Source organism: Musca domestica, unplaced genomic scaffold (genome assembly GCF_030504385.1).
Source record: "Musca domestica strain aabys unplaced genomic scaffold, Musca_domestica.polishedcontigs.V.1.1 17, whole genome shotgun sequence".
NCBI lineage: Eukaryota > Metazoa > Arthropoda > Insecta > Diptera > Muscidae > Musca > Musca domestica.
Genome location: NW_026712230.1, coordinates 5,222,120 through 5,249,078, shown reverse-complemented (window position 1 = coordinate 5,249,078; position 26,959 = coordinate 5,222,120). Strand labels below are relative to the sequence as shown.

The 26,959-nt window shown below is 35.3% G+C and overlaps 1 protein-coding gene across 1 annotated transcript in view; it reads left to right on the top strand.

Moving 5' to 3' along the window:
* The first annotated feature begins 2,512 nt into the window (after positions 1 to 2,512).
* LOC131801595 (5-hydroxytryptamine receptor 2B-like) overlaps positions 2,513 to 26,959 on the top strand; it is a 118,572-nt gene continuing 94,125 nt past the window's right edge. The window contains exon 1 of the mRNA XM_059120408.1: positions 2,513 to 3,548. The gene's annotated coding sequence lies outside the window, so the exon portion shown is untranslated. The remainder of the gene's footprint in view (positions 3,549 to 26,959) is intronic.

Genomic DNA, 26,959 nt, shown 5'->3' with positions numbered 1-26,959 from the left:
TATAACCTCTCAGAGTGGCAAAAGATTAACATTTATTATTGGTTTTTGACTGAAACGCATCTATATGAGATACAGACATTTGACTATATTCTTCAACGAAATCAGCGTTACATAAATAGTCAGAAGTGCGTCTTTCCTGTATTTGTGAATTCTCCAAAAAGTCACTGGAATGGACATTTTCGTATTTTGTCTATAAAAGTTGGCAAACTATTTCACACATTGAATATTTTTGGATGGCCATCCAAAACTGCTTGGCTTTTGTAATGTCCGGTAACCCCCATTCAAATGTGCGTGAGGATCGGGCGATAATTACGACCTGCTGACAATATTGCAGTTTTTTGGTCCACTTCAGCCCCTAAATATATGGCGATCATCTCCAAAGAAGTAGGCTTCTTTTCTGACCCTCATCTTATCTCCATGCAAAATTTCGTAAGGATCGGGCCATAAATGCGATCTGTATATGATATCCTGATATCCTAACTACTTAGTTTTGTTAGCTGTAGAAATATTACCAAATGTTTAATTCAAAATGAAAATATGCCAAAAATATGACAAAATTGAAAAAATATGAGAAAATTTTACAAAATCAATATTTTCATCTTTAGAGAGATATTTTTATGAGATTTTTTTAGAGGTTTTTTCTTTCCTGCCAAGTGGCCATTCTGAATTAATGAGAACTGTCGAAATCAGTTCAGCCGTTCTCGACATATAAGAGATTTTTCAAGCATATCTTCTTTGATAAACATATATATCGCACATATTTTGCTATATATCCGTTTTGTTGGGTGTTAACATCAATGTAAAGATCAGAAGTAACCTTGTCATGGCTTTGTGATTTCGCCGGGATTTAAAATATTCGCGGTTTAATGAAAAATTTTGATTTTTTTCAACACAAAAGATATGGTCTATTTGACCCGCTAAATATTATCCGATGACCACCCGAATTGGTAGGCTTCTTCCCTGCCCTAAACTCTAGCTACATGCGAAATTCCTCGTCGATTGGTTTATGATTGCGACCTGTATAGCTACTGCAAAATCCGACATTTTTTCAGTAATTGATCCATTTCAACCCCTAAACCCCCTCCATTCTAAATTTCGTGAAGATCGGGCCATAATTGCGACCTGTAGAGTGATTACAAATTAACATGGACAGACGGACAGACGGACGGACGGACATACATAGCTAGATCGACTCAGCTCGGCGAGCTAGGAAGATCCATATATACTTTCCTATGTGGGAAACCAATATTTCGTGGTGTTACATAATTTTTGGGCCAATCAAACTTATAATACCCCCAACACATAGTGTTGTAGGGTATAATTAACCATTTCGGAGGATACCTGACTCCCAAGAGTTCCACCGAACTTTTCATATTAGTTTCAAAATCCCTACAATATTAAACTGTCTTTAGTGAAAATGCCACCCAATCTAGCAAAAATGGAAATAAGCTTCGATTATGTGTGCTCTATCAGGATTAAGACAGCCTGACGAAAATTCATTGGCAAAATTTTATTAGATTTTTATGCAGACAAACGGGAAATGTTAATTTATGTAGTCTAATTTTTAGGTGTTGCCGGCAGAAATCGAATATGTCTCCATATTCGATGACGTCTTCCTATATTTCTTGCCTAGTACGTTTTCATTGCATTTTTTAAAGTTCTATTTGAATTTATACATAATAATTGGTAAGAAACACAACCCCATGCCCATGCAGTACAATAAATTTCACGACAAAAAAGATGTGAACAATATATGTTTCAGCATCCACCCGATATCAGTACAAAAGAGCAATAACTTGTAACGACAGGACTTATCATTGTTGCTAACATCAAATAGCCCCCATTTTGAGAGGCAAGTTTTTGGGTTTTTTGAATATCAAAAAAAAGTATTTCTTAACTTTAAAAATGTTGCCGCTTTTATCGCTGTGTAATGGGGAGAGCTCTGCTTGTATTTGGCATGGATATTCGAAGCCTCCAAAGAAGACGTACTGATAGAACTGTGTATGTGTGACTGAGGGTTGTGTCAATGTCTGCTTATCATCATTCAACAGATAAAAGTTTTTGCCTATGCCATGGCCTGCCTAAGTGAAAGCGAAAAATGAAAACATTGGCACACAGCCACACGTTATCATACACAGACACACACACAGAAACATTCACATTTACTCGTGCTCTCTATCAAAACCATTGCACGAAGCATTTTATCCGCTAGCGAGACAAGCAGGCAAAAGATTCACAGCCAACAGTTTGTTAACTTAAACTTGAAATTCAAACAGATGGTCGTTTGGCTCTATGGCATTGGCATTGTAGACTTTGTGCGGCTGTGTGGAGATTTCGAATTTGTGCGGAGATTTCGAAAACCATGGGTACTCACGGCTCTCAGTGGATTTGTTGATGTGGAAAAATGGCTCATGCGCCTTGTCCAAGTCTCCACACCCAAGTCAGCTGCTTGCCATCAGTTTGTGATAATTTTGCTTGCCTCAAAAAAACTAGTTTGTCATTTAAGCGAAGCGTGAACAGGTGAATCAGTCGCTAGAGCGTTTCTCCAAACATGTGTGTGGTGTTTCAACATCATCATCATAATTATTATGGGCATGCCATTAATAACAACAAATCTAGCGAACGGAACAGAATTCAGTGCTGCAGCCACCACCAACGAAAATCCACTGTGCAGCTAATATGTAAATTGAAAAAAGAAAGTGGTGGACATTGAAGGACAATAAATGAAAGCGAGCGAAAAAATGTATACGCCTGGTGTTATGTGACAAAAATTGTGTAGAAAAAAAAATCACAAAAATGTTAAATCAAAATTTACTTAAAGAAATTCAAACGGGTAACAAATAACTAAAACAACAGAAAATCAAAACAAATACAAATCAATTCCATTCCATTCCCAACAAAAGAAACAAACAAACAATTCGCACATCACTCATACGCCGTGCAGAGCCAGAGAGATAGACAAATAAACGCGTAATCACACTTGTTTCCGCATCCGTTTCCCGTCAGTTTCGCATCGTCTTCATCGGTTGTTGTGCGTGCGTGCTTGCATGTGTTAACTTGCGTTGTTGTAATTTATATCGCCTTTTTGTTGTTGTCATGTAAATATGTAAATAATGCAAAGAGGATTGTCTTGTTGTAGTAAATATACATAGTAGAAGGGCCCCTTCCCCCTCCAAAAGTGCGTTACTTAGCCATGGTTTTCACAATCCCCCTCATAATACGGATATAAAAAAGGAATTGATGTTTTATATAAGAGTTCATCCAAAATTACATAAAAATAATTTTAAATTCAACAAATTTTAAATAATTTGCAAGGAACAGCTCCTGAAACCACCTAAGCAAAAGTGCAAGTATTACAACTTGAGAATAACAAAAACCACAGTACCAAAAATAACAAACAAAAGCGAAATTCTTTCTAAATTTGTGCTTGGACCAAAAACAAAAAAAAAAAAAAAACGACAAAAACAACATCAACATAAACAAGGAAAAAGTCCTGACAAGCAACCAAAATTAAAACACCACAAAACAAAAACAAACATCATTAAAAGGTAAGCTCAGCATTTCAAGTGTCTGGCAGAGTAGAGTCTGTCGTTGTTGTCGACGTCGTTGTGTTTTGGTTAGCCAGCCAGCCGGTTGCTACTTGAGTTGTCGCCTGACCGTGTGAATTGGGTTAAGAGTAGAAAATTATCGTCATCATCGTCGTACCAGCATTTCAGTTTTAACAGAACACAAACCACCCCACCCCACACTCCATCCACCTCCCCATCTTCATCGTCATCCCCCCATCAACGTCTTTATCGTTGTTGTCGTTGGTTTGAAAGAAAACAAAAACGACAACAACGTAAACAACAAAACGCTTGGCGTAACCAGGGTTCATTGTTCACGAGCATTAACTAAATGCACAAGGACCCTTAGCTTTTAACTAAGCAAAGACCTTGCTCAGCTCAATACACAGCGTGTTCACATGCACTGCCAACATTACAACACTAGAGTGCAACAATAACTTGTCCACTTAGATTTGAACCCACCGGCAGGGTTAGCAGGTTGAGTTCATCAGGATCCATCCCCTGTGGCCCAGATTACGCATAAAATGTGTTAATCTGTACAGAAATGCATTCTTAAGTCAATGGAATGTCTGGCGAAAGTGAAAGCAATGAAAGTGTGTAAACAAAAATATTTTCTACTTAGATGGGCAAGTGGAAAGCGAAGAAATAATAGGGGAGATTGATAAATGGGTATGATGAAGGATGAACTATGTATTAGGTATCCATAAGTTCAAACTGTGATCAGTTCCATTAGAAAATTAGAAAAAACGATGTCAACTTCAAATATAACTAAAATCTGAAATCTACATAAGGCTTAAAAACCATTACGAATATGAAATACTAAATATCAGACAATTCGTTTAGCGAACAAAATCTCACAAAATAGCCAACATCAAACAAACGCGCATGTGTACAAAATTTCTGCTGTCTATTTCAGTTACTATACCCTCAGCCATACGGCTAACACGGTCAAAACGTGCTTCATCGAAATAACGGTTTAATACCCTAGGTTTTTTTTGAATCAAATCCGTCTCAGGACTTTTGGAGTCGATCTAGCGATGTCCGTCCGTCTGCCAGGTGCGTATGATAACTCTCAAAGGTAACATCCGATTTGGTCCAAACTTAGTACATCGTTATATTATTATTAAACTTAGGTCAAGTTCGGAGATGGGCAATATCGGTCCACTCCTTCTGGCACCTGCTCCACAAAGGGTCGAAATTTTCAAAAATATATATTTTGCACAGAAAGAGTAAGGATAATTCGATTTTGCTCCAACTTTGCCAATCCTGATATTTGCATCAGTTCTAGGTCAGGTGCGAAAATGAACAATATCTCCACAAAGGATCAAAAAGTTGATAATTATAAGTGTTATAAAATCTGATATACGAGTCCGATTATCTTAAAATTACTCACATCACAATATTTTTACTAAAACAAGGTCTGGCGTGAAGATGGAAAATATCGGTCCACTCCCTCTGGTGCCTCCTCCTCAAAGGGTCAAATTTTTTTAAAACCCGTGAAGAACATAAAACGCGAAATTAAGATCTAATTCCATTCAGACTTGGCACATCTCAATATTTCTATCAACACAAGATCCGTTATAAAGATGGTAGAGATGCTTCTAGTACCTCCCCTACAAAAGGTCAAAGTTTTGAATAACCAAAACGATTATAAAATACGAAAATGGCATCCGGGTTTCTTCATATTTCACACATTCTATTATTTCTACTAAAATAAGATCTGCTGTGAAGATATATCGTTCCACTCTTTCTGGTAAAATACTCTTATCTGTCATAACTTGCGAAAAAAGTCAACGATTCTTTACACCTTACTTTACCTTGTCTAAATATTTCTCTCAACCAAAAACCTGAGATGAATATGGAATTTTTGATTTCGATATAAATTTGATATAAATGTTCGATTTTCTTGTAATTTTGACCATGCCAATATTTTTATCTGTATTAGGTGAAGTATGTGAATGGAATACTATATCTGGTACGTCACGCACCTTTTACCATTTTCCAAATGTTATTACATATCTTATATAAAATGGAGAAAGTGACCAATATAGTCCAAATATAAATAGCAATATTTTTTATCATATTTATTTGGGCCCGATTCCTTCAAAATCTACTCAATTTGAATAATCATAAAAGAAGTCAAAAAATATTTAAATAATCGAATATTGGCTGATGGTATACATCTGTTTGATCGACTGATACTTTTTTAGCTTGTAGCTTTCTAACAAGGGGAATAGGCCAAGGCGTATTAGTCTTAGACAAACAGTATTATTTTGAGGAGTTTGATTAGATTTGGTTTAAAAGAAGGATCGACAAAAGGAAAAAAAGATCAAAACATACGCCATATGCCCTGGTGGACATACAGTTAAGCCAGTATAGGCCTGCTGTGCGCTCAAGATTAAAAGTCATTGAAAGAAGACGGACAGTTTACAGTCTATTTTTTAGAAATTCAATTACCTTAACCAAATTCCTTTGTTTGTTCCTTAAGAATTGGGATCTGATTTTTTAAAACGCTGGGCATTAACAAAAAACACACACATTTCTTCACACACATCATCTCTTGTACAAATGTGCGTGTGGACCCAGGTACCCCGTAGGGATGTCTATTACCCCACTAATATCTTTCTTACCATGTAATAAAATGTTTTTTGTTTTTATTAAATTGGGTCCTCCCCTAGGATTTTTCTTATTTTCCTTACGTCTTCATTGCTTCATAGGCATACATATGTGGGAGTTTTTTGACCATGTTTTATCTCTCGACTTGACGCATTTAATGGTATTGGATAGATCAAGTTTACTTTTGCTAATTCCCTGCCTGTTTTTGCGAGAGAGTTTGCTGTCACCTCACCTCTAATCCCCGCACTTTTGCTAATTCCCTGCCTGTTTTTGCGAGAGAGTTTGCTGTCACCTCACCTCTCACCCTCGCATGACCTGGTACCCATATAAAGCGTATTGAACGGTCTTGAAAAGAGTTGTTGATTGCATTTATGCATTCCAATACAGTTTTCCATTCTATGGAGGGTATATTAGCGTTGTCATTCCATTTGTAACTCCTCGAAATATTTATAATAGACCCAGAAAAGAAGGGATCAGCGTAAAATTCTAAGACGATGTTTTCTAAGAGGTTTTAATTAACGAACGAATTGAGATAGAATTGAAATAGAAGACTAAAATTTTGCATACATGCATAGTTTACCAGTGGGCAGGTCAAGTTCGTAAATTGGCCATGTCAGTCCACGTTTATATATCCCCCATATAACTAAAAATATAGAATTTAATATTAAAAACACAGTTTTTAGAACTTCTTAGTACCTTTTGAGTACGAATTTCCGAAAAAAAAACAGTCCTTACCCCTGCATTCCCACCAATAGTTACCTACATGCCGAAATCTTTATTGAAATCTTTGTATACCCTCCACCATACTATGGAGGGTATATTAATTTTGTCATTCCGTTTGTAACTCCTCGAAATACTCATGTCAGACTCAACAAAGTATATATATTCTTGATCAGCGTAAAATTCTAAGACGATTTAGCCATGTCCGTCTGTGTGTCTGTCCGTCTGTCTGTTGTAATCACGCCAGTAGGCAGATTAAGTTCGTAAATGGGACATGTAGGTCCAAGTTATCATATAGCCCTCATATAACGGTACCTCCCGATATTCAATATTTTTATGATCTTATCGACATTATTCACTGGAACTGTTTCAAATTTTGTATTTGAAGTTCGTATTGTATTTGAAGTTCGTATAACAAAAAATTTCCACATCTTGGTATAGTTCGGATATAACAGTTTTCATATAAGTGGAGGTTTTCGGAAATTTTTCGAAATTTTTCAAGTTCCTTCCAAATGGATGCCCGACTGAACTTAGCTGTGTTTTTTTGCTTGTTGATATTGTTATAAAAAAAAGCTGTTATAGCTTCTATGGCAATCTTACTGTGTGTTACGAAGTTTACGATAGGCGGTATCGTGTTGACATTAAGCAAGTGAGCCTTATTTGCTCTTTTTTGGATGTGGTCTCTTTAATTAAGTGTACTACCTACAATCACACCCAGATATTTAACCCTATTGGAAATGTTGATTATCTTGTTCAGGTGAATCAGTCACCGAAGTGCCCCATTTTTGTTTAGCAAGTGAAAATACATATACTAAGTTTTTCCGGGTTAACGTTAAGAGCTCTTGGTCTATCCTTGATACATAACGTAGCTAATTCAAAATTCATACTCTAATTAATGGTGTGATATGCAAGATCGTAAGTTAATGCAAATTTAACTTCCTAAAACTTCTATACGTATCAATGACAGTCGTTGTTTTCAGAGCTCTTTCTTCTATTAGCCTCTTATACGAACAAATGAATTTAATTAAACTCGTGAGAATTACTAATAAACCCCACTCGAATTATCTGTCGAATACTCCATAAAAGTATTTTCGTTCTTGATCTCTGTAAATTTTTTATTCCCCTATTGAAATGGAGGTATATCGGGAAATTTCAATGCAAATGTTTTGAAATTTTGCCCAGGCATTATTATTACTTCATGTCCCTTTCAAGAGGAATACACTGTGGATACGGACAATAGAATCATTCGTAGACTCCTGTTTTTATGCCCTCTAAATACATAGTATGCTTGTCATTCAGTTTGTAACTCATCAAAATAATCATTTAAGACCCGACACTTCATCAGAGTAAAATTCTGAGTAGATTTAGTCATTTTCGTCCGCTGGGGTCAAAACGACATGTGATAGAGAGCTAACATTTTTCATAGAGTATTTTTTTGTTTGCAGTCAGGTCAAATTCGAAGATGAGCCATATTCTACATCCCGATATTCGGAATTTTGACGATTTCAGCCATGTTTTCTAACGAAATAACTGGTAGATAGAGTTTCTAATGGATTCTACCTCATGTGGCACAATATTGTATATGTATATATAAAGGCACCTACTGATATTCGATATTTTGACGATTCTAGTCATAATTATTTATTTAAGTATTTAGAATTCATAATATGATTCCTATAGCTTCCCTATAAAGGTACCTTCATATATCCGGTAATTTGAAGATATTAGCCTCAGTTTCTGGTGAAATAACTTTGTATTCCGCATAAAGAGTTAATAATGGATTCTTTCTCCGAAATCGTTTTTATACCCTACACCACATAGTGGTAAGGGTATTATGTCTTTGTGCATTTGTTTGTAACATGGAGAAGGAAACGAGATAGACCCATAGTTACTTTTGAGAACCTTCATAGAATCACTTTCTGAGTCGATTTATGCATGTCAGTCCGTCCGTCCGTCCGTCCGTCTGTCCATGTATTCTTGTGAACAAAATGCAGGTCGCATTTATTATCCGATTGAGATGAAATTTTCCAAACAATATTTTTTTGGCCCTATTGAAATTGGTGAGAATCGGATCAAATTTAGATATAGCTCCCATATATATCTTCATCCGATTTCGGGTTAAATGTGCACCAAATGTCCACTATCAGTCCAAATGACCTGAATTTTGGCACACCCAACCGAGTTTGGCCTAGAAGCAAGTACATCAAATTTGGAGAAAATCGGTTCAGATACAGCTATAGCTCCGATATATATCTTTCATCCGATTTGATCTTTAAGTCCCTTACATTCCTACTATGCACTCCACAACCGTGATATTTGGTACCAGGTATTAGATGGAGCACAGAAATAGCTGTTTTAAATTTTATCGAAATCGGTTCAGATTTGGATATAGCTCCCATATATATCTTCATCCGATTTCGGGTGATTGACCACCAAATGGCCGTAATAGCATCAATTTTGGCAAATCCGACCGAAACCAGCTTAGAAGCAAGTACACCAATTTTAGTAAAAATCGGTTCAGATATAGCTATAGCTCCCATATATATCTTTCATCCGATTTGGTCTTTAAGTCCCTCACATTCGTAATATGCACTCCACAAGAATGATATTTGGTACCAGATATCAGATAAAGCCCAAAAATAGTCGTTTTAATTTTATCAAAATCAGTTCCGATTTGGATATAGCATAGCATAGCATACTCTTCACATTATTCTAACGATTTCAGGTTAATTGTGCACTAAATGGTCAATATCAGCCCAAATCACCTGAATTTTCGTACATAAGACCGAACTCAGTGTAGAAGCTAATACGTCAAATTTGGATAAACCCGGTGCAGAGATAGCTATAGTTCGTAAAATGCACGATAGAATTAGATAGATTTTGATTTTGTACCAAATATCTCATAGAGCTCTGAAATGCCCTGTATAAACCTTTTTACGAAAGCTCTACTAAATATGCATAGTGGTGTAGGGTATCATATAGTCGGCCCCGCCCGACTTTTGAGCTTTCCTTACTGGTTCTGTTTATATAGAACAATTACTATATAAATACACGTTTTCAGTGCCTATCCTCCATATATTATGTATTTTGATGGCTGTAGCCAACTTTTTTACAGAATTGTTTGACATTTTCATTAGATATTCCTAACAACAAGTGACCCATACAGCCGAATACTGGAACTTTGGCAAATACAGACATATTTTCACACTAGTCAATTTCCAAATTGTGGAGGCTATAAAAGTGTAGGTCATATGAAATGTTTATAACTGCGGTTGTAAGATTTAGAAGATTTTCCAAAAGAATTTTAGTTTTATTTAATTCTTTGGTTTCTCTTCTATTGAGCTTAAGATCTCGTCACTTGGGTAAAAAAGTTTTTTGTCATTGAAGTTATTTTTAAAATAACTTATGGGGAAATTTCCCAGACAAAAAACAAGGGAACTAATGAGGATTGGTGGCTGTTTCCGAAACCTAAGTATTCCCTGACTTACCCCCTGGTAAACATTACCATCGTTCTCCACTAATAAACAAACGTTTTTATAAAAACAACAATAAAGGTATTAAGCCTGACCATTTTGCAACAACAAAATACTATGGTATTCCGAACAAACAAGCCATCACTGTTCTAATTATAAGGAATAATAACAAGTACAAAAGCTATAAGCTCGGCCGGGCCGAACTTTTAATACCCTCCACCATTTGGTACAAATTTGGCAATTTCCAAAAAAAATTCGTGGACCTGCACAGACGATTTTCTGGCATGGGCTGAAGTATCCATTACGAACTTCACATGCGAAATTTGAAACAATCCCGGTAAATAATGTCGCTAAAATCATCAAAATACCGAATATCGGGGAGTTCGGTATATGGGGGCTATACGAAGACGTGGACCTACATGGCCCATTTTTAACGATTCCGATAAATAATGTCGCTAAAATCATCAAGATACCGAATATCGGGTGGTACCGTTATATCGGGGTTATATGAAGACGTGGACCTACATGGCTTATTTTTTGACTAAGGATGTAGTATTCATTACGAACTTCAAATACCAAATTTGAAACGATGCTGATAAAGAATGTCGTTAAAATCATCAAAATACCGAATATCGGGGGGTACCATTATATGGGGGCTACACGAAGACTTGGACCTGCGCAGATAATTTTCTGTCTTAGGCTGTAGTATCCATTACGAACTTCAAATGCCAAATTGGAAACAATGCCGGTGAATAATGTCGCTAAAATCATCAAAATACCGAATATCGGGAGGTACCGTCCATATATCATTAAAATTGGAGGTACATATAGTGTTTGGTGCATCAAATATGTTAATCGGTACATATATGGGAGCTATATCTTAATCTTAACAGATTTCTAATTAATTTTTCAAATTTATTATTGTAATCAAATTCCGCCACACATACTGTTTGGTGCATAACATACATTTAATCGGCCGAAATATATGTATGGGAGCTACACCCAAACCTCAACAGATTTCAATATAATTTGGCAATTTTTTTTTTTTTTGGTATCAAATTTCGTCTCTCTGTCCGAATTTCATTGGAATCGGACAAATGTTTTGTGTTGGTGCATCAAATACATGAGATTGGCCGAAAATATATATGGGAACTACATCCAAATCTGAACCGATTTCAATATAATTTGACAAATTTATTTTCGGATCAAATCCCGTCACACATTCCAAATTTCATTGGAATCGAACATAAACATCGTGTTTGTGGCATATAATAAACTAAATCGGACGAAAATATATATGGGAGCTATATCCAAATCTTTAATGATTTCAATATAATTTTTTAAATTTATTTTTGTACCAAATTTAGTCACTCAAGCCGAATTTCATTGGAAACGAAATCGGTCGAAAATATGTATGGGAGCTATATGCAAACCTGAACCGATTTCAATATAATTTGGCAAATTTATTTTTGTTCCAAATTCCGCTACGCATTCTAAATTTGGAGACTGTACTGTAATCGATCAATAGATATGTGCATATAATTGAGTCCATAAATTACGAACAAACAAACATGCAAACATTTTCCTCTTTTATAGATATAGATAATACCACAATTAGCGAAATCAAAAATACATGAAAGTGGCACCTCTGACCTTTATTAATTCTGATTCCGTTGTCGAATATTGCCAAATATCGGAGATATAGGAAATCATATAGAGGAGTCTGAAATTTTTAAATATTAGTTTCGGTCAAAAGCCAAGATAAAACTTTTGCAGGACTACATTATATTATTTAAAGACTGAAATTAAATTGTTAAATAGGAACATATGCTACATTTAATGCAGATGTTTTTAGAGATCGTACGTTTTTGGAAAATATTTGGTTCCAGGACTATGATGATTAATCGAAAAGAGGAGCAATTAGCTTCAAAATTTGCTTTTATTTTATACTAGATATGACAATATTTCTTAGGTGAATTTTCATTTTAATCAAATGGATTTCAGATGTGCAGAAAGTATACAGCAAATTGTAGTATACAGCAAATTGCAGGGTATTGTCGGCCCCGTCCAAGTATAACCTTTGCTTAGTTGTTTTTTTAGGTATACCCAAATTTTTGAAGCATTATATATTTGGTGACATTTAAATAGATCAAGAAGTGCTATGCTGTCAGTGATTTTCTCTAAATATGAAATAAACCAATTTACGTGGCTCATCGTAGACTCTTTACACGTGTCACAGTGAAGCTCTGCGAAAATGTATCGCTTCGCCCTATGCAATACTGATGCCTTAGTGTTTTAGGCAATGCGTTGCCATGGTAAATAAATAATGTGTGCATCTAACTCACATACGCGTATTCTGATATTATTTGTTGCTATTAAATTGCAAAAAAGTAAAAGATAGACGACGCCTTGGCTACTAACAGAGGTGATGTAAACAAAAACTTTTGCTTTTATTTGGAAATTCCCTTCATTTGATTAATATGTCTATGGCCTTGTGTGGTAAAAGTAGGAAATATATATAATTCCGAAGAAATCCTACGGCTAGCCTTTGGTTTACATTTTCCTTATTTTCCTAGAAATTACAATTAAAGACAAATTTATTTTTGCCTTACAATTTCTTAGAAACAGATCCAGTGTATTGAAGTCAAAGTTGATTCTTTATTAAATAGTTAAATTAATCTATGTTATGCTAATTTATTATTATTTTTTCCTGAAAAATGCATTTTATTTAAAAAATTTAAGATACATTCTTGTTGTTTCCAAATTTATATTAAAAATGTTTTTTTATGTGCCATGGACGAAAGTCAAGGCGCATTGTTCGGTGCCGGGCATGTCAAGAGGCTTGAAATATGCAACAGCTACGTCACAACGAATTTAAATGAATTTTTAAGGAAAAAGTAATGCAGGTCTAGGCTTGAAGGGGCAAAAAGGAATTCAATTATTTGGTTCGAATAGAGAAATGTGTAAAGTAGTAGCCGATTTTCAGATATACTTGCTACTACACGTAAAATATGTTCTAAAGAAAACATGAGGATGTTGACGATTACAGACGATATATTCAGAGAAACTGATAATTATTTTACAAGAATTAAACTTTTAGGAAAATGTATAATTTCATAGTTTTTTGCACAATGCCCAAAATAGTCGTTAAAAGCACAATGGTACAATAATGAGGTAAGGCAAGGTTGTAAAAGTGATTTCTTCAAATATTTAAAATTCCCTTTAACTTTTAGATTAACTGATGAAATTCCTGAAGTTATTTTAGATGCATATACAGGGTGAGATGAAAAAACTGCAACCAACTTCAGACTGCTGTCATTCCTAAACCACTCGTCCATAGCTGTAAGAATTATGTCTCACAAAAGCATTTTGGTGAGAATTTTCCAGAAAAAAGTTATTCGTGATGGAATTCAAGCGTGACAGTGTGATTTCTTTATATTTGGCTGGAAAACCACATGCGGCTATCGTCAGAGCACTCTAGCATTTAAATGTGAATAAATCTTTTGTGTCTTGTTCCATCGCTCGTTACCGTGATGCTGGTAGCGTAGCCCGACGTCAAGGAGGTGGACGGAAGAAAAAAGCAACATCATCAGAAATGGTTTAAAAAGTAAAAAAGCGACTTGATCGAAACCCGCGTCGCAGTGGCCGAAAAATGGCTCGTGAGCTTAACATATCGCAATATTCCATTCGGCAAATATTAAAAAATGAGCTCGGGGTAAAAAAATTGAAATTCCAAAAAAGCAAGAACTTACACCGCAACAGAAAGACAATAGACCCAAAAGAGCTAAAGAGTTGCTTCGCTTGGCCGAACGTGGTGAACTGTCGAATTTCGTTTTCTCCGATGAGAAAACATTCGTTGTCTAGCAGTTTTCAAACAAACAAAATGATCGTGTTAACTTCCCAAAGAGGTCAGCTGACAATGTGCACCATCGGTTGGCCACCAGAACTCTCGCTCGCTCTCCGCTCGTATTAATCGACAGTGGCATCAGAATATATGTCGAATATTATCGCGAAACTATTCTGCAGGGTGTATTAAAGCCTTGGGCACGCAAACATTTTGGCCGCAGACCTTGGACATTCCAACAGGACTCAGCACCATCGCACTCAGCAAGCGCACTTCGTACTTCATTTCCAGCGCACAATGGCCATCAAAATCTCCAGATACCAATCCGTTGGACTATTGTGTCTGTAGTAGGGTTGGCACTAAAAAATACCAAAGTGTCGATCACCTCAAGCAAGCGCTTCGCCAATAGTAGGCCAAAATACAGTAGAGCAATATTCGGCAGCGTGTGAAGTTTTATTTGGCCTTTTGAAGGCCATAATTCGCGCCAAATGTGACCATTTCGAACAAATCTAAACTAATTCTAAAATTTGATGTTATTTCCGACATTTTTGCTTTCATTCAATAAAATTAAAAAAAATTATGGCATTTGACTTTGTTGCAGTTTTTTTCTTGGAAAAATAATCCTACCACTTCAGAACCCAAAATACCAAACTATAAAAATCGTGGAAACTACTTAAAACCATGGTATATTTGTATATGTGAGGGACATGTGTAATTATGGACCTATTTTGAAATTTATTTCGGTCAATGCAAAAAATCATAAAAATATTGTCCGATTTGGATTATTTTTTTGTTATGGCCTGAGATTACCCATTTGTTTATTAATACTACCTCCCAAATGCTGAACGTGTGTTGTCAATCAATGTTGGTGTTATTAATTTTGAATATCACTTAAAATTGATTATTTTGATGATATCTCACTCGCATTCTTTCAAATTTATGCCGAAGTATGTAGACAGTTGGTAGTTGTTGCTGCTAATCAAAGAATAAGATTTGAATTCCAAAACAGTTGTTATCTTCCACATTAATAATTGTTGCTGTTGTTGTATGCGGTAGCAAAAAATGTAAATACTTTGGGTTTCCTGTTTTAAGTTCTCCATATTATTTATTCCAATAATTACCGAATTCGATCTCTTCTGCTTGAAATCTAGAAAAAACAAGTTAAAAAGTATCAGTTGGTTTTACCGGGAGATGTATACATTCAGCCTATGTCTGTTTATTAAATACTAGCTGGCCCGGTCCGCGTTGCCGGGCCGTAGTTTTTGTCTATTATGCATATATTCCCAAGCATAATTGTTCACAGATATGACTGATATAAGTGTTCACGTACAGGTCGATTTAAAGTGTTTTAAAATACCTGTACCCATTTTTAACCAGTGGGCTTCAATATTTAAACCGTGGGCTTCAACTGTGTGGATGTGCTATACAAATCTATTAAAAAGTATATATCAATCTTATCGCCATATAAGGGATCAAATTAATTTTTAATATGGTAAAAATCGTAGCAAAATCTTCCAGTCAAATGAGCAGTAATTTGGAATTTGCTGTATTTTGTATACTACATAATTGAGGGCTGAATGATTTAAGAATAGCCAAAGTTAATTACTTTTTTAAACCCATTAGCAACTTAGATTGTGCATTAGAGTCCTCATAAGTCCCCCTAACCATGTCAGTCTGTTTGTCCGCCAAAAGGTGGACTTGGATAAAAATTCTAAAATTTGTAGATATGTTGAAATTTTAGTGTAAGATTTTCACCCCCCTAATACGCATTATTAGCCAAATTCTTTGAAATGTGGTTAAATTAGGAGGTACCTTCTTTATATGGGCACTACTCCGAAACATCGACCTACATTGAAAACTTTCTTCTACCCCTTATAATCCAAGATGACAAATAGAGGCCAAATCAAAAAATATAGCAGAACAATATAGCATGTCATAGCATTTCGCGTGATTTAAATAAGTAAAAATAGTTTTATCCACCTCATAATTGAGGGCAGAATGATAAGATGGGAATTAATTTTATTTGCCATTTAAATTGTAAGTTGGAGAAAGAGAGAAATGAAAAATTATTCTTTATTTTGTTCACAAAAAAAATTGACAAAAAAAGAATAACAAATTGAAAAAGTCTTCAACTTTTTCGCTGATTTTTTACAGCAAATGTTTTAAGATCCTTCCTTACAAAGTTTGTCAATAGAATGTACTATTACTTTAAAATTCGATTCCATTGAAAATGTTTTTTTGATTTTTGCAATGAGATCTCTTTTTCATGATTTTTCAGCGATTTAGAAAAAGTAATTATCTTTTAACTTTGGTGTGACCGCGTTAAATTATTTCGATATCATCTATTCCGTTTCGCCACCACATAATTCGCTACTACACTTCCATGTAACCCGCCATCAATTTCAGTTCTCAAGAAATCAAGTCAATTAAATAAATTGGTATAAATATTCGAATTCAAAAATAAAATATAAAAAACACTACAAATGTACATTAGAAAAAAGTAAGTCAAAATGGAAAAAAATCATGCAAAATAAAACATTACTATTGTACATTTGAAAAGTCAAAATGAAAATGTTAATATATCACATTTTTACGCGATTTTTTTGGATATTATCCTTTTCGGAGAGTAGACAACTCCGAATTTGTGTGAATCGTTAAAATTAATCCAGCGGTTCTTAAGTTATAAGCGTAGTAACTAACACAACTTACATTTATATATATAGATATTTTGACTTACATTATGATTATTCAAAAGGTTGAAGCTTTCTGAAAAAGAATTCGAAGGAATGGACCAATGCCGTTGTTTGGAAGGTACCAGAAGGAATGGTCCGAAATAATCCATCTTCACACCTGATCTTGTGTTGAGAGAAATATTGAAATGGTTGGTTATTTTGGATCTTATAAGAGATTTCGACCTTTTGTGGGGAGGTACCAGAAGGAGTGGACATATATTACCCATCAACTAATTCAATCTAAGTTTGACAATAATATGATAATGTACCAAGTTTGGACCGAATCGGATACTCTCGTCAAAAGTCATCTTTAGCACCAGCCAGACCGGCAGATGGACGGCCCGAAATCAACGGCAACACTATTTACCACATGTACTGCGGAGATGAGGACACAGCTGAATGTGCAGGTCGATGGGCACATAATTCCGACCACTAACTACCCCAAAATCCTTGGGGTCACATTCGATAACATGTTCAAGTCTTCCGCGCAAGCCACAGCTATCTGCGATAAGATGAAAAGTAGGAACAAGGTCCTCAAGGCGCTAGCCGGCAACACTTGGGGTACGGATAAGGAAACCACTGTGGTCTGGGAATACAAGTGCAACGCAGTGGAAAAGTATTCAGACCTGCCAGAATGCTGCCCTGAGAACTGCAACAGGGTGCCTCCGCATGACCCCGGTGGACCATTTACATGGGGATCCGAAAGTTCAGCATAATCCTATGCTTTCGTTGCAGTACCTGTTTGGGTGTTATCGTTGGAATCATCCTAAACACCATATGTTGGACAGAACTCCCCCACCTAGGCGTGTCACGGAAGACCTGCATGATCTAGAGAGAGAGGTCCAGCGATATAAGAGAGAGCCCCTAGATCATGAAGCCTATCAAGCGGGTCTAAATAGCATTCATACTGATGCAGTCGCAGAGGTAGTAAGCAATATAATAAAACAGTATAAACTCCATCCTTGGAGTCCGCCCCATCCATTGCAGCTGAAGAACGTCATAAAATTCTATGTCGATTTAGCAATGTCCTTCGTCTATCCGTCTGTCCGGATCAAATGTGTATTATGTTTGCGGGGCTTTTGGCATTGATAATGGCCCATGTAGGTCCACGTCTTCGTATAGCCCCCATATAACGGTACCCCCGATATTCGAGATTTTGATGATTTTAGCGACATTATGTACCGGAATTGTTTCAAATTTGGTAATTGAATTTCGTAATGGATACTACAGCCTATGCCAGAAAATTATCTGTGCAGATCCACGTTTTATAACCCCCTGTACTCGGTATTTTGACGATTGAAGATACATTATAAACATATTTTTTTCAAGTTTCGCATTTGAATATTTAGAGCTTATGACAAAAGTGGCCTATGCAGGTCCACGTCGTCGTATAGATCCTAATATATGGCTACATTCGGTAATTTTAAGCCTTAACCGGGTTTAATGGATTTTATTTTATTTATTTTTTTTTTTTGCAAATTGCCAAATTTGTACCCTTTGTTTGGTGGAGGGCATACAAAGTTCGGCCCGGCTGAACTTACAGCTTTTTTACTTGTTTTGTATTAGTAGGCAGCTGATGTTTGTAATGGGGCTATATCTGTCCACGTTTACGTACCGATATTCGATTTCGAACTATTCTGTAAGGACGTGTGTCTAATACCATCAGAATACCGAATATGTGGGGGCTATACGAAGATGTTAACCGTTAAAGCTCATTTTCGACCTTAATATGCATGCAGAGAAAAGACAGCTCTATAAAATTTTAGCCTCATATCACATGCCATTTGGACTCTAGCGTGATTAAAAAGAGGGAAGGACGGACGGCAGATCACATGTTTGTATACTTTGTTGGGTCTAAAATGATTACTTCGATGAGTTACAAACGGAAAGACAAACTTAATATACCCTCCGAACTATGTATGTGGAGGGTATAAATATTGAAAGAGAGAGTTTCACTCTTTCCTCTAAATTTTTTCTTTGGACGACTCAAGCCTTAAAAGAGGAAATTGGATGCTGGATTAATGAAATTCCGCAGCGTTTATGCAAAACGGTCATCGAAAGTTTCAGCAAAGCAGCGGAGGTCATCTGCATAATATTTTGTTTCATATATAACCTATTCTGTCTGCTTCACTATATAATACATTTTACGATTTTTATACCCTACACCACATAGTGGTAAGGGTATTATATCTTTGTGCATTTGTTTGTAACATGGAGAAGGAAGCAAGATATACCCATATTTACTTTTGAGGATCTCCATAGAATCACTTTCTGAGTTGATTTAAGCATGTCAGTCCGGCTGTCCGTCCGTCTGTCTGTCCATGTATTCTTGTGAAATTTGCACAAATTATTTGTTTGTTCCAAGGACGAACCCTATTGAAATTGGAGATAATCGGAGATATAGCGATATTGGAGATATAGCTCCCATATATATATTCGTCCGATTTGCCTTTTATTGTGCACCAAACGTATAATATCAGCCCGAATAGTATGAAATTTTGCACATACAACCAAATTAGGCCTGAAAATAAAAATAATTTGTCCCCAGCAGCCGTAATATGCACTCCGTAACAACAATATTTGGAGAAATATATCAAATGCAGCTCAGAAATACCTTTGCGAAATTTTATCGAGATCGGTTCAGATTTGGATACAGCTCCCATATATAACTTCGTCCGATTTTCCTTTTATTGTGCACCAAACGTATAATATTTGCCCAAATGGGATGGAATTTGGCACTAACGACCGAATTGAGTCTAGAAGCTAGTATGCCAAATTTGGTGAAGATCGGTTCAGATATAACTGTAGCTCCCATATATATTGTTCATCCGATTTGTTATATTTGTTACCCACAGCCGTAATATGCACTCTGTAACAACGATATTCAGGGAAATATATCAAATACAGCTCAGAAATATCTTTGCCAAATATTATCGAGATCGGTTCAGATTTGGATATAGTTCCCATATATATTTTTATCCGATTTCAAATTAATTTCGCACCAAATGGGCAATACAAGTCCGAATTTAAAAGATACAAATGCTTCGGCATATTTAGTCCTTTGAATTTTAAATTATAATTATAATCATAGCGTGTATGATTGAATTCTCCCATAAAAACTTTTAATTGTTATGTAGAGCTCTACTAAATTAGCAAAGTGGTGTAGGGTATCATAAAGTCGGTCCGCCCGACTTTAGGACTTTCTTTACTGGTTTAATATTTATTCTTTTTCATTCATTTCTTTTCTTGGGAAACCATTTATATTCACTAGAAAAAATTGGCAGCATGAATAACCATTTTAATGTTGGAAATTAATTGCAACAAACATAGTTTTAGTGATTTCCAAATTTTTGTTTATATCATGTTAACATATATTCACTATGAATACTTTTCTTGAATTCTGAAACCGACTGCCTTACATTTCACATAAGTATCATCATTATTATATGATAGTGAGAGTGAAAAGAAGGATGGTGAAAAGTCTCTCTCTCTCTCACATTCACTTTCATTGGTATAGTTAAAATAAAAAAGCTGAACTGAATTAAATAACCTTGAAGAACATTTGAAAATGTAGAATCAAATCTCTGACAGTATCTGCAATTAGTCATATATATGAAAAAAATACGAAGCACCTGAATACGTTTTTCAACTGAACTCAAATGCCATTGAATGCAGATCAGTGAACCCCTGAACACGTGCACCACATTCGATGACAATTAAGGTTTGATGATGCGATACATTTGCATCGCCAAATCTTCAAGATATTTATGTGAATGGATTGTGGATTGCAAGCACGATTGCCAATACAAGAATGCGACTGACAGAGATGTGTATGTGTATCGCAAAGAAAGGGGAAAACAATATTTAAATTGAAGCTGACATATGTTCGCATGATTGTGTATTGAAAATTCAAGATATAAAATGGTTGTTTGCAAAAAGGTTTACATGTGCGTTTGGGAGACATTTTATACTTCTTTTACTGACTGTATATACATACATATATCAATAACAACAGTATTGAATTTTCGTTGATATATGTATACGAGTGTGTTCAATAAGCCCGAGAAAGGAAAGACGTTTGTGTTCACTGGAAAAAAAAACATGACATCATATTGTAGGATTTAAATTACAATTACATGTTGTTACAAAATTGTTAGTGCGGGTGTGTGGGTAGTGTTTGTGAACACATCGCAACATGAGATTGGCTTTAGTAAATGTAGAAAGACAGCAGGATAGCGACCTCGTTCCCCGAGTAATGGCAATCACTCAATAGTTGTAATCTATTTTTAAAGCTTTTTAATATTAAATTTCAGTTTTAACTTTCTAAACTTGTACTATGTTCGAAAATTTATTTAACTTGTATACTGCCTTTGTCTTCGAGCACAAAACTCGACATTTTCAATATCGATATTTTTAAAGAGATGAGATATGTGATAATTTTTAAAAAAAAAATAAAATGTGCGATATAGTCTACCTAAGTATTCCATTCTCATATGGTATATAAAACAGATACAAATATTAGTATGTGCAGAATTTGAAGGAAATCGAACATTTATATCCAAATTTATGTGAAATCATAAATTTCGATAAACTACATATTCATATGAGGTTTCTGGTTAAAGGAAATAATAAGTCATAAAAAATTGCCGACTTTCGCAAGTTATGACAGATATAAGTATAGGAAATTGTGACCCTATGTGGGGGAGGTACCAGAAGAAATGGTCCGATCTCTACCATCTTTATGAAAGATCTTGTGGTGATGGAAATATTGAGATTTACCAAGTCTGACCCTTTGTGGGTGGGGTATTTGATGTAGTGGACCGATATTGTCAATTTTCTCACCTGACCTAGCACTGATGCAAATATTAGGATTCGCAAAATCGGGTAATCCTTTCTCTTTATGTGCAGTTAATTATTTCCCTTGAAAATGTTGAAATTTTATGTGGGAGGTAGCAGAAGGAGTGGACCGATGTTGACCATCTGCGAACTCGATCTAAGTTTGATAACAATATTCCGATGTTCCAAGTTTGGATCAATTCGAATACTCCCTTCGAGAGTTACCGAACGCACTAGAGAGACAGACGGACGGACATCGCTAGATCGACTCCAAATGTGCTGAAACAGATTTGGTCAAAAGAGACCTAGGGTATAAAACAGTTATTTCGATGAGGCACGTTTGGGCCGTATCAAATGATATGTACCCACTCTAGCCAATTAGCTGAGGGTATAAAAATAAAAATTCATAGAATTCGTGTTTCTTTTCATACCCTATACCATAGTGTGAACGATATATTAAGTTTGTCATTCCGTTAGTATGAACTCCAATAACAACTTTTTGACCCCACAAAGAATATATATTCTTGATCAGCCTAAAATTCTATGTCGATTTATCGATATTCTTCTCTCGCTCTAGCTTCTGAACGAAAATAAGTAGGTTGACTAAATTTTACTAAGATATTTGCGAGGTCCACAGATGACTTGTCAGATATTGTGGTGTATAAGACATACTTATCGGTCGAATTGCCGTAAGCCTAATCAAATAATAAGAGTATGTGACAGAAACACTTATTACAAGTACTAATGTCCATTTTTAATATGAGAATTCTTCCAATACATTTCATGAACGACAGCCTTTTATTTGTTCGCTGGGAGCAAAGCTATACCAACAAGCAATAAATGCAGTTGTTTTTAAGATTGGCTATTTTGCATCAACGAGACACAGTTGCTCAATTATTGTCCTATGAAAGTTTGAAATGAAAATTTTAATAAAGGCGACAAATTTGAAATGCAAAATTTTATAAAGGACACAGCTTTTTATTTCATATTTTTTGATTGAATAAAAATCAAGCGTTCGGGTTTAAGCTTTCATGGTGTAATTTTGCCAGATTATCAATCAACTTTGAATGCATTATGTGGGATATTACAATATTTTAGAATTGTATGACTTTTTATACTTTTTCTACATTTTATGCAAGTGTATGACGTTTTCGACGTTTACAAATTTTCGATGGTCCAAAACCTGAAAAACTTTAAAACGGATAATTTTTCGTAAGGTCTATAGGATTGCTATTGAAATGGGGCTATATGTGTCTAATTTAGGTTTAACCCCCATATAACTTCACCGTTTTGAGTGTTTTAGTCACAATTTTAACCCATGTGTGCTGTAAATTGGCAGTATGTGTTCCCATTATGTAAGAAACGTCCTAACCCTAAAATGTCGTGAAGATCGGACTGTAATTGCGACCTAAATCTAATACTCCCAACACATAGTGTTGTGAGTTGAAAATCGTATAACAAAATGTACAATTCGAAATATTAGCTCAAACTGAAAAAAGCTCTCCATATTCACATTTCGTACTTGTCGTAAAGTTTTAGTACTAGTTTGCTAAATTCAAAATAATATCCCTAACTGAAAAATGCACTCCACATTCACTCAATGCCAAATATAGTAACATTTAGTACTTGTCATAAAATTTTAGTACCAATTTGCCATATTTCAATCCTAGACACCAACTGTTAACGCAATATAAAATTTCCTGATTTTAGCCCTATCTATTCACCCAAGAGCAAATTAAGTTTCTGGTTTTGGAATTGTGTATTATACACTGAGGAAAAAATCCCGTTGCGAAATCAAGCACGTATGTTGTCATTTTTGCAAGGACCCGTTGTTATTTTTTTTCAACAAAGACTGTTGGTGAATTGTACACGAACGTGCTCAAATTGACACCGAGACGTGGTCAACTTTCGGTACCAACAACGGCCGTGCTTAATTTGTCCACCGATGTGCTCAAAATTTTAATGTTGCGTTTTTAATATTGGTAATTGCAGCCGATTACACACAAGTAAAAAAATGACAACGGCGATGCATGATTCACACCAGAGGGCTGCAACGAGTATGCAAAAATTCAAGTATACTCGGTTTCTTACATGATTTTTGTTGATGCAGTCGTTTAGTTTGATCGGATCGAATCGAACGCTCAGTTTGAATCACTTCACTCACAATCAAACATGAGCGTTCGAGACGGTTTGATGTGTTCAGCAACATGAGTTGATCGAACACATGAATGTAAATGAGCAATCACAACCGTGATTGTCTTCTTTGAATCGAGTTCGCTCAGCGTCATTGTTTATTCAACCGTTTAATAAAGTTGGGACAGTTTATTTTGACTTTTTTAATGTTGGAATGGAAGAATATTGTGATAGTGCGACCGAAATTGTTGCAAGTAGAAGCTACACATGTGTAGGTAAACGAAAAGGTCGAAGTTTGTGAAAAATCTTGACCAATATTGTAAAATAAAAAAATATTTAAACATTTTTAGTTTTCTAAATACCAATGATGTGTTTCTTTATTAAAAAAATTTAATTTTGTTTTTTTTTTTTTTTTTTTTTTTTTTTTCAAATAAGTTACTGAAGTCTAGCATACCAAAAACCCAAATAAAATGAAAACATTGTATGCTTATTAAATATAATTTGTACCAATTTCTTTAATGTGGACGGCTTTTAGTTATGAAATCCTTAGTAAAAGTACAATCATGATTTCGCTCAAATTCGAACATTTGTGTTTTAATCAAATCAAATCACTCACTTAACTAGGATAAATAAAACCGATCAGATTCATCATAGATGATCGACCCGTTATGAACAATTCAACATAAGTTCGTAAACAAATAACTCATGTGAGCTGTTTGATTGCGATCACAAAACTTCGATCATTACATGTTTGATCACAACTTTTTCGTTTGGCTTGAGCAACTCGAATGAACATGTTGCATCTGACCGACTGATTGAGTTTGATTGTATTTCCACTGTGTGTGATCAAGCCTACTCCATCATACTCATTGCAGCCCTCTGATTCACACACGGTCGTTGTCAATTTGACACCGGTCGTGTATGAATTATGCACCACCGTTGTTACTTAGTACACCGACGTGCATGAATTATACACAGTCGTTGCCATTGGGCAAATAAGTACTAAAATTTTACAAGTACTAAATGTTACTATCTTTGGCATCGTAAACACCAACAATTGTCCAAAAGAAGTACCATGTAAAACCACCAGATACCAACCGTGACATCAATATCAAATGATAGTATTCAAACTCTATCCATTCACTCAATGCCAAATTTAGCACCATTTAGTACTTTTTGAACAATCATGGTACGCATTCTTAAACATACCACCTTCTCTCAAAAAGGCAAAGGCACATTTTGTGTGCACATTAATAAAATTCTGTAATTTCCCCCCGATCCACAGTGATGTTTATGGATATCATTTCAACTTCTCTGAATAATGGCTTTATATAAATAATTATATTATTCTGTCATAGCATTATTAACAACCACTCGATAGGGTCATATACATAATGAGAACTTCTCCTCTCATTTACGATGAGAAGATCGGTGCTTACCTGGCCATTGTTTTTGGCATTGATTTATTGTTATTCGAAAAATTGACATATTTGATAAAAGATTTGTTAACAGACCGAGTGTCTAGAACTGTTGTTGTTGTTGCTGTTATTGTTGCTACCACAGCTGATAATTCAATGATAGATGTTTCAAGGTAATGTGCTTCTATTTGCATAGCCTAGTAATGTTTACATACAAACATATCCACACGAAAAATTCCATACATTTTTATGACGCATATCGATAAAATCTAAATGGTTTCTAATTTGGCTGAATAGGGCAGACATGAGAAATGTTTTTGCAAAAATACATTAATCAGAAATACACATACATATGTACAAGAAGTAAACATGGCATAATTGTCATATCATAGTGATACGTAAATTTTATGCGCACGCGGACTATCAAATTTCGAAGTAGGAATTTTTTCTGCAGTGCATTAACTGATACTAAGTTTGAACATATTTTGCAGATGATCAGGGACGAATTTGTGATAGGCCACATCACTGTCTGCTTGTATTTAAAATCATTCAAAATGGATCCATGTTATTATAAATGTTCTGAGACTTAAACCCCAAATTCGATGAAACTAGTTACTTCAGCGCTAATTCCTGAATTCGACTCCATAAACATATGGTGCACAACAAACATGAAATAGGGTAAAGATACAAACGAGAGCTATATCCAAATCTAAACCGATCTTGATAAAATTTGACAGAGGTCTTTTTGAACTATGTTTGCTATCTTTTGCAGAATAACATTGTTACGCAGTACATATTATAGCTGTGGAGGACTAAACTAAAAAATCGGATGAACATTATATATGGTAGCTCCAACTATTTTTCAACCGATGTCCATCAAATTTATAGTTGTTACATCTAGGCTGAATTCAAACGTATTTATCAAAATTCACTCCATTTGGTCTGATATTAACTATTTGGCGAATAATAAACTTGAAATCGGATAAAGATACACATGGGAGCTATATCCAATTCTGACCCGATCTCAATAAAAATTGGCAAAGATATCTCTGAGCTGCAGTTGATATTTTTCTCCGAAAATCGTTGTTACGAAGTGCATAATATGGCTGTAGAGGACAAAAATAACAAATCGGATTAAATATACTGTGTGAGAAAAAAAAGCATACATTTTTTTTAAATTTTATTGCATTAAAGCAAGAAATGTCGGAAATAGCATCAGATTTAAGAATAAGTTTAGACTTGTTCGAATTGGTCAGCTTTAGCACGAATTATGGCCTTCAAACGGCCAATGAAACCGTCACATGCTATCCGAATGTTGCTCTGCGATATTTTGGCCCATTATCAGCGAATCGCTTGCTTGAGGTGATCGACACTTTGGTATTTTTTTGTGCCAAACTTGCTTTCCAAAAAACTTCAGACACAATAGTCCAATGGATTGGTATCCGGAGATTTTGGTGGCCATTGTGCTCTGGATGAAGCGAGGAACCTCATTTTGTAACCATTCTTGGGTGGCGCGTGCTGATTGCGATAGTGCTAAGTCCTGTTGGAATATCCAAGGTCTGCGGCCAAAATTATTGCGCATTACGAATGTTTTCTGATCGGAGCAAACCAAATTCGGCAG